Here is an 8,734-nt window from a genome sequence, read left to right as displayed (position 1 = left end):
AGCCGAGTTCCAGGTTTATTTTTGTCCATTAAAAATGCAGGTTACTCATTCTCCTAACTTCTTAATGAGCTAATACTGATGAAAGATCTTGTCCTGATATACAAAGTAATACTTATTGTTTACTCTTTAGTAAAAGTTAATTTTACTGATACCGAATCCTGTATGTCTAACTGGCATTTATCTTTCATTCCGATATCTCAGTACTAGGAGTGAGGGTGGTGAGCCCGTAATACTGTCTTTTTTTTTTTTTTTTCATTTTTTTTCTTCCTTTCTGTCACGCACATGGCATGTGGAAGTTCCTGGGTCAGGGATTGAACCCACACCACAGCAAAAACAAAAATTGCTGCACCATGGGAGAACTCTCCTTACACTGTCTTGGTTTTGGTCATATTTCTGTCTGTGAACGCAAAATTACTTGGATGAGTTGCCCATTCTTGGCTTGTTCAATTTTCTCACTACTCATTTCTTACTTTGCAGTTTGGCTTGTCCTCACATACATCAGCCCTTCTTATAAATGAGTTTCATTGTCGCTTATTGGCTTCCCTTGGAAGCAGAATCTTGAGATATAATTTGATGTACAGGAAGTTTATTAGGGATCAGTGTGGAAGGGAAGAAAAGGGAGCAAAATTGGGCAGAGGGAAAAGTTAGCTTGTGATAGCCAGTCTCAACAAAATCTTAAGTTTTTGCACCAGGAATCTGCTGAGATTTTTCTTTGCAAGTATTATAAATAACAATTATAATACAACAATTGCTACAATGATGAGCTACCATGAGCTGCTGGTTCTTGTCTCTAAATTATAAAAGAGAAACATACTCTGAAAACTAAGAGAAAATTTGAAAACTCCCGAGGAAGCTGAAGTGTGTCTAAAATGAATGTGTAGAGAAGAAAGCAGCTCTAATCTGAAGTAGAACACAGAGAAAACAGTTAAAGAATAGGTCAGAGAAAGACAGTGTTAACTTATTTCTGTCCTTCTCCCACATTCCTTTGGAATTGTCAACATCTGCTCACGCAGAAGATAATTAAGGAAATAGTCCAGATTCCTGGTGCAGGAGCTCATGATGGTAATATCAGATCAGCAAAAGAGTACTGATGAGGTAAGGAGTTGAATAAGATAGATAAATGTTATGAGACTGAGGCATTCATTCTCCATCTCTCTCAAAATCCCAATGCTTATAGCTTACAGTTTAGGGAAACACCCTCCTCCCCAAATTCCAGGGAATCCTTTAAGTCCAGTGAAGCCCTGTCTGGGGGAGTTGGTTTGTGGGGAGACAGCAAGTGAGAGTGATTGACTGGTTTGAAGATACCTGGAGTTCTCTGTTCTAGAATTCAACCCACATACCCTCCTTCATTTTCCTGGAAAAATGATATAAATATGGGTCAAACCTTTGGCCCTTGCCAAAAACATGGTATCAGGTAAAGCAGCTACAGTCAACAGGAGGATATAACATCACAAACCAAAGCATCTCACATATTTCAGAGGAAAACAAATGGAATGAATGAAATGCAATACACTCTAAAGAAGAGTTACTAAAACATAAAAACATACAAACCAAGAATTTTAAATATGTGCAATCAGTGAAGATTATAGGAAAATTAAAGGAAGCTGCATTAAAAAATCATTCCCCAGATGAGCACATTAGGTCTGAAATATATGAGTTAAAAAACACACATCGGGAGTTCCCGTCGTGGCGCAGTGGTTAACAAATCCAACTAGGAACCATGAGGTTGCGGGTTCGATCCCTGCCCTTGCTCAGTGGGTTAATGATCTGGCGTTGCTGTGAGCTGTGGTGTAGGTTGCAGACACAGCTCGGATCCTGCATTGCTGTGGCTCTGGTGTAGACCGGATGCTACAGCTCTGATTGGACCCCTAGCCTGGGAACCTCCATATGCCGCGAGAGTGGCCCAAGAAATGGCAAAAAGACCAAACAAACAAACAAACAAACAAAAAACACATCTGCGACCTACACCACAGCTCACAGAAATGCCAGATCCTTAACCCACTGAGCGAGGCCAGGGATTGAAGCTGCATCCTCATGGATGCTAGTCAGATTCATTTCTGCTGAGCCACGATGGGAACTCCTTGATTGGTTACTCTTAAAAGGATGTGATTACACTAGAATGAGTACTAGAGGATAGGAATCATCGGAGGCCATCTTAAAGTCTGCCTGCAAAAATGAGCAAGAGTTGAAATAGGATATTGGGGGGCGGGGGGAAAGGAAGTTCCCTGGTGATTTAGCGAGTTAAGGATCCAGCATTGCTGTGGCTATGGTGCAAACTGCAACTGCAGCTCAGTTTTTATCCTTGGTTTGGGAACTTACACATGCTGCAGGTGTGGCCAAAATAATAATAATATTGGTATAAGGGATGATTAAGATGGCAGAGTAGTAAGATGTGAAGCTCGCATTTTCCCACAAAGACATCAAAAATACATGTACATATGGAACAATTCACATAGAAAATCTACTGATGCTGGCAGAATACCTTAGGCTTCTTAAAAAGCAAGCAAATCTCCATATAGCTTAATAGGACAAAGGGGAAGAAAAAGAGAGTGGAAAAGGAATCTGGATGGGACCTGCATCCCTGGGAAGGAGCCTGTGAAAGAAGAAAGGTTCTTGCACCCTGGAAACCCCTCCCTTATCAGTGGGGAGCTCAGCCAGGACAGAGGGGGACCTTCGGAGCCACAGAGAATGTAGCAACCAGGTTGCAGCAGCCAGAATGGAGAAAGACTTGCACAGTCAGTGCTACTGCCCTACACTACCCAGCCTGAGGCACACATCTGCTGGTGTGGTCATAGACTATGGGCTGAATCTTGGGCTTTGGAAATCAGACCTGGGGAGAGGACTGGAGTTGGCCGTGCAGAAACAGCCCAAAGGGACTGGAGTCTGGTGCAACCACATCAAAGGGTGTATGTGGAGGAATCCCAGGCTGCTTTAGAAGCCAGGTGCCATGGTTTGGGGATCCATGAGAGAAGGGGTGGGCCTGCAATTACAGCCTTGTTCCATGTGCATGCTCTGAAGTAGCAGGACACTGCTTACATAAGCTCCAGACATGGTCATAAGTTGGCTCATAGCCCTCCTAAGTTCCAGAAGTGCCCACGCACCATTACCACTCCCATTGTGTGCTCTGGGGACATACATGAGCCACCATGGCTGCTAAGAACCATAGAACTGGGTACTAGCTAGTGCATCTGCACACCCACCATCAAGGGACTAATGGCTGTCATGCAAATGAGGGAAGAGGCAATAGGCATTCATACTAAAAACAGCACATGAACCAAAAATAGTAAACCCACACAAGCTACACAAGGATGCTCCCACATATAAATAGCCTTCCAAGACCACAGTGGACAATTGTTTCTCCTAAAGTTACAGAATAAGAAATATAAGTAAAATGAAGAAACACAGGAAACATTCCCAGTTAAAAGACCAAGAGAATTCCTCAGAAAGAACAATGAAACAGACCTCTTCAGTCTAATAGACACTGTTTTTTGTTTTCTGGGGGTTTTTTGTTTGTTTTTTTGTTTGTTTGTTTTTGCTTTTTAGGGCCGCACTCACGGCATATGGAGGTTCCCAGGCTAGGGATCAACCTGGAGCTACAGCTGCTGGCCTACACCACAGCCACAGCAACTCGGGATCCAAGGTGCATCTGTGACCTACACCACAGCTCATGGCAACACCAGATCCATAACCCACTGAGCAAGGCTAGGGAACAAACCTGCCATGTCACGGTTTCTAGTTGGATTCATTTCCACTGTGCCACCACAGGAATTCCCTAGACACTGGTTTTGAAAATGAGATATGGAAAATAGTGAAGGAACTAATAAAGGCTATTGACATAAATGCAGAGTACTATAAAAAGGAACTAGAAACTATAAATAGGAACCAAGAAAATTAGAAAACTCATTTGCTGAGATGAAAGCTGAACTAAAGGAAATTAATAGCAGAATAAATAATGCAGAGGAATGAAAAAGTGACTTGGAAGATAGAATGATGTAAGTCACTCAATCAGGACAGCAGACAGAAATCCAAATGAAAGAAATATAAGAACTATAGAATAATATAAAGCATGCCAATCTATGCATACTAGTGATTCTAGAGGGCAAGAAAGAGAAGTGGAATTAAAAAATATATTTGAAGAAAGTATGGCTGCAAACTAAAGAAGGAAACAGATAACCAGGCACAGGAAGCACAGAGGGTTCCAAACAAGATAAACCAAAACAGACCTACACCAAAACATATTATAATAAAAATGGTAAAAGTTAAAGAGAGGATGCTAAAGGCAGCAAGAGAAAAACAGAGTTAATTACAAGGGAACCCCCATAAGGCTATCAGGTGATTTCCCTTTAGAAATATTGAAGGCAAGAAGGGAGTGGCAAGATATATTCAAAGTTATGAAAAGGAAAAATCTACATCCTAAAATATTCTACCCAGCAAGATTATCATTTAGAATAGAGGAAGATATAAACAAGTTCTCAGACAAGCATAAACTGAAAGAATACAGCAATACTAAACTTATCTTAAAAGAAATATTGAAATGTCTTCTCCAAATAGAAAAGAAGTAAGGATCTATAGGAAAGAGAAAGCACAACTGGAAAGTAAATCACTTAAATAAGCCAATACACAAATTTTTTAAAAATGAAAAAAATAACTGTGAAAGTGATGTCAACCACAATGAATAGCAAAAGGATAAACATGAATGTTAAAGAGGACACTGGAATCATAAAATGTAGGGGGGGAGAGTAAGAAAATGTAGACTTTTTCCCCTAGAAGGTCTCTGAGCTTAAATAACTACCACTCTAAGGCAAATAAAGACAGGGGTTAACATACTTGAAAAAGGGGGTAACTGCCAATCAAAAACATAAAATAAAAAATAAAAAAACATAAAATAGATTCATGAAAGCCAAAAAGAATAGAACATAAATATAATACAAAAGATAATCATTAAACCACAAAAAGAAAAACAATAGAAAGAAAGGGACAAAGAAGAAATATGAAATCAATAAGAAAAGGTTTAAAATGACAATGAATACAAATCTATCAATAATTACCTTAAATGTCAATGGACTAAGCACACAAATCAAAAGACACAGAGTGGCAGAATGAATAAGCAAACAAAAGCCTACAATATGCTGCCTAAAAGAGACTCATCTTAGGGCAAAGGACTCACATAGATTGAAAGTGAGGGATGGAAAAAGGGCTTAATCTCCAAAAATATACAAACAACTCATACAACTCAACAGCAAAAAACAAAACAAACAAAAACACAGCTGAAAAATGGGCAGTAAAAGTGAATAGACATTTTTCCAAATAAGATATACAGATCAACAGGCACCTGAAAAAAAGCTCAACATCACTAACTAATGGAGAAAATGAAACTCAAAACTATAATGAGGTACCACTTCACGCCAGTCAGAGGGCCATCATTAGTAAGTCTACAAATAGTAAATGCTGGGGAGGGTGTGCAGAAAAGGGAACCATCCTACACTGTTGGTGGAAATGCAAATTGGTACAACTACTATGGAAAACAATATGGAGGTACCTCAGAAAACTAAATATAGAACTGCCATATGATTCAACAATCCCACTCCTGGCATATATCTAGACAAAATTTTCATTGAAAAAGATACATTCACCACTATGTTCACTGCAGCACTATTCACAATAGCCAAGACATGGAAACAACCTAAATGTCCATCGATAGATAAATGGATTAAGAAGATGTGGTATATACACACAATGGAATACTACTTGGCCATAAAAAAGAACAAGAATGTCATTTTCAGCAACATGGATGGAACTAGAGATTCTCATACTAAGTGAAGTAAGTCAGAAAGCGAAAGACAAATACCATATGATACCACATAACTGGAATCTAATATATTGCACAAATGAACCTATGTACAGAAAAGAAAAAAACTCATAGACATGGAGAACAGACTTGTGGTTGCCAAGGGGGAGGGGGAAGGAGTGGAATGGACTGAGAGTTTGGGGTTAGTAGATGCAAATTATTGCATTTGGAGAGGATAAGCAATGAGATCCTGCTGTATAGCACAGGGAACCACATATAATCACTTGTGATAGAACATGACGGAGGATAATGTGAGAAAAAGAATATGACTGGGTCACTTCACTGTACAGCAGAAATTGACAGAATATTGTAAATCAACTATAATTAAAAAAATCTAAAAGTCAATTAAAGCACTTTTTAAGAATCAATAGGCCACCTGGAATTTACAATGAAGATGATTGTGCATTTTATTATATTTGTAAAAAAAAAAAAAAAAGACAGACAAACCTCTGGCCAGGCTCCCCAAGAAGAAAAGAGAGAGAACCCAAATAAACAAATTAAGAAATGAAAAAGAAGACATAATGACTACACTGTAGAAATTAAAAAAAACCATAAGGGAATACTATGAACAATAATATTCCAACAAATTGAATAACCTAGAAGAGATGGAGAAATTTCTAGAAATATACAGCCCATCAAAACTGAATCAATAATAAACAGATAATTTGAACAGGCTGATAACTGGACATGAAATAGAATCTGTAATTTTAAAACTGTATAGAAAAAAGTCCAGACCCAGAAGGCTTCACAAGCGAATTCTACCAAACATACAAAGAATTTATACCAATCCTTCTCAAAATCTTTAAAAAAGTCAAAGAGGTGAGAATGCTCCTAATAACATTCTATGAAGCCACCATCACCTTGATACCAAAAGCAGACAAATATACCACCAAAAAAGAAATTTATGGGCCAATATCTTTTATGAATATAGATACAAAAATTTTTTTTTACTTTTTTTCTCTTTAGCGCCACACCTGCAGCATATGGAGGTTCCCAGGCAAGGGGTCAAATCTGATCTGTAGCCTCCAGCCTATGCCAGAGCCACAGCAACACAGGATCCAAGGTATGTCTGTGACCTACACCACAGCTCACAGCAACACCAGATCCTTAACCCACTGAGTGAGGCCAGGGATTGGACCCACATCCTCATGGATATTAGCTGGATTTGTTAACTGCTGAGCCATGACGGGAACTCCTTTTTTTTTTTTAGGATATTAAACATTTATTTTATTTTTAATACATCAAATATATCATGCCAAACATGTTCTCTCCATAAAGTTAAAAAGTTATAACTTTTATGATACATTTTATACAAATATCTGGATCAGTTTTGTTTGTATCTAGGTTTGCTAAAGTTTTTAAAGTGTATTGCATTTAACTTATAACTTGGACTACAGTTTTATTGAATTATAGTTGATTTAAAATGCTGTATTAGTTTCTGATATACAGCAAAGAAATTCAGTGATACATATATTAAACATTCTTTTTCATATTCTTTTCCATCATGGTTTATTGCAAGATATTGAATATAGTTCTTTGTACCATACTGTAGGACCTTGTTGGACCTGTAGACCTTTATCTATTTTATTTATTTATTTTTATTTTTATTTTTTCCATTATAGTTGGTTTACAGTGTTCTGTCAATTTTCTACTGCACAGCATGCTGACCTAGTTACACATACATTCAAAAATTCTTCAAAAAATATTAGCAAACCGAATCCAAGAACACTTAAAAAAAGATCATACACCATCACCTGGTGAGATTCATCTCAAGTTCACAAAGCTGGTTCAACATATGCAATCAATCAATGTGATATACCACATAAACAAAAAAAAAAGACAAAACCTCATGGTCATATCAATAGATGCAGAAAAAATCATTAGAAAAAATTCAACATCTGTTCATGATAAAAACTCTTACCAAAGTGGGTACAGAGGGAACATACCTCAACATAGTAAAATCTAACTATGACAAACCCACAGCCAATATAATATTCAATGATGAAAAGCTGAAAGAACCTTCCTGCTAAAATCTGGATCATGACAAGGATGACAACTCTTACCTCTTCTATTCAACACAGTATTGGAAGTCCTAGCCACAGCAATCAGACAAGAAGAGGAAATAAAAGTATCCAAATAGGAAGAGAAGAGGTGAAATGGTTATTACATGCAGATGACAAAATATACACAGAAAACTCTAATGACTCCACACAAAAACTACTAGAACTGAGAAATGAATTCAGCAAGGTAGCAGAATACAAGGTTAACAAACAGAAATTTGCTGCATTATTTATAATAACAATGAAGTGTCAGAAAGGAAATGTAAAAAAGATACCTTTTAAAATCATGCCCCCCCACACCCCAAATAAAATACTTAGGAATAAACCTGTCCAAGGAGGTAAAAGATTTATATGCTGATGACTATAAAACATTAATAAAGAATATTGGGAGTTCCCGTCGTGGCGCAGTGGTTAACGAATCCGACTAGGAACCATGAGGTTGCGGGTTCGGTCCCTGCCCTTGCTCAGTGGGTTAACGATCTGGCGTTGCCATGAGCTGTGGTGTAGGTTGCAGACGCGGCTCGGATCCTGCGTTGCTGTGGCTCTGGCATAGGCCGGTGGCTGTGGCTCCGCGTCAACCCCTAGCCTGGGAACCTCCATATGCCACGGGAGCGGCCCAAGAAATAGCAACAACAACAATAACAACAACAAAAGACAAAAAAAAAAAGAATATTGAAGATGATTTACATAAATGGAATGATATTTCATGCTCTTGGATTAGAAAAATTAATATTGTTAAAATGGCCATACTACCCAAAGCAATCTACAGCTTTAATGTGATCTCTATCAGATTACTCATGACATTTCAAACAGATCTAGAAAAAAA

The sequence above is a fragment of the Phacochoerus africanus genome, chromosome 6 (assembly GCF_016906955.1).
Source record: "Phacochoerus africanus isolate WHEZ1 chromosome 6, ROS_Pafr_v1, whole genome shotgun sequence".
NCBI lineage: Eukaryota > Metazoa > Chordata > Mammalia > Artiodactyla > Suidae > Phacochoerus > Phacochoerus africanus.
This window is presented reverse-complemented; position numbering follows the sequence as displayed.